This window comes from Charadrius vociferus, unplaced genomic scaffold (assembly GCF_000708025.1).
Source record: "Charadrius vociferus isolate BGI_N301 unplaced genomic scaffold, ASM70802v2 scaffold1164, whole genome shotgun sequence".
Classification (NCBI taxonomy): Eukaryota; Metazoa; Chordata; class Aves; order Charadriiformes; family Charadriidae; genus Charadrius; species Charadrius vociferus.
Genome location: NW_009648158.1, coordinates 107,416 through 108,104, shown reverse-complemented (window position 1 = coordinate 108,104; position 689 = coordinate 107,416).

The window sequence follows — 689 nt, the reverse complement described above, 5'->3', positions numbered from 1 at the left end:
GGGGGGGGAGGAATATCTAGGGGAACTTGAGAAGGGGGGAGGAAGGTCTGATTTTGTTGATTTTGATATGACTGTGTGTATAAGATGAAACTGCCCGTCTAGAAGGGTTTTTTCCCCCCCTTTATTTAGTTATTTCTCAGCCAAAGGGAAGGAGGAGGCGGCAGCACCGAGCTCATTGCTCCTTGTGCCTCTTCTGCACTTAAATATATATAAAGACAGTTTTATCCTGGCTTCTCAACGGGAGACTTCTCTCTACCCAAATTGTCCCAGTGGAAAAAGCAAAGTGCAAGGGGAAAAAAATTCCAATCCCCCCCCCCCAGTCCAATCCCCCCCTACTTGCTCCGGAGTCCGCACTCATTTGCCTGATATAATGCAAACACTTAACACATTTAACAGCGTTTTCAGCAGGCAAATAGGCTCAAGGCTTGTAAGATGTGTTTTGCGTTACTAACATGAATTCTAAGGGGATGTTAGAGGCATTTCGTGACCAAAAAACATTGTAGCAATTGTACCAAAATCAAAAACTTGGAGTTGTGAAAGTTGGCTTTGGCTGATCTGTGTAAACATCTGAAGTTATATTTTGATTTAGGTTAATCCTGTACTTGAACTCTTTTCAATAAATCATTCCCCCCCTCCTTTTTTTTTTTTTTTTTTTTCTCTTGGGGGAGTGAATTAATTTTTTTTTTCTT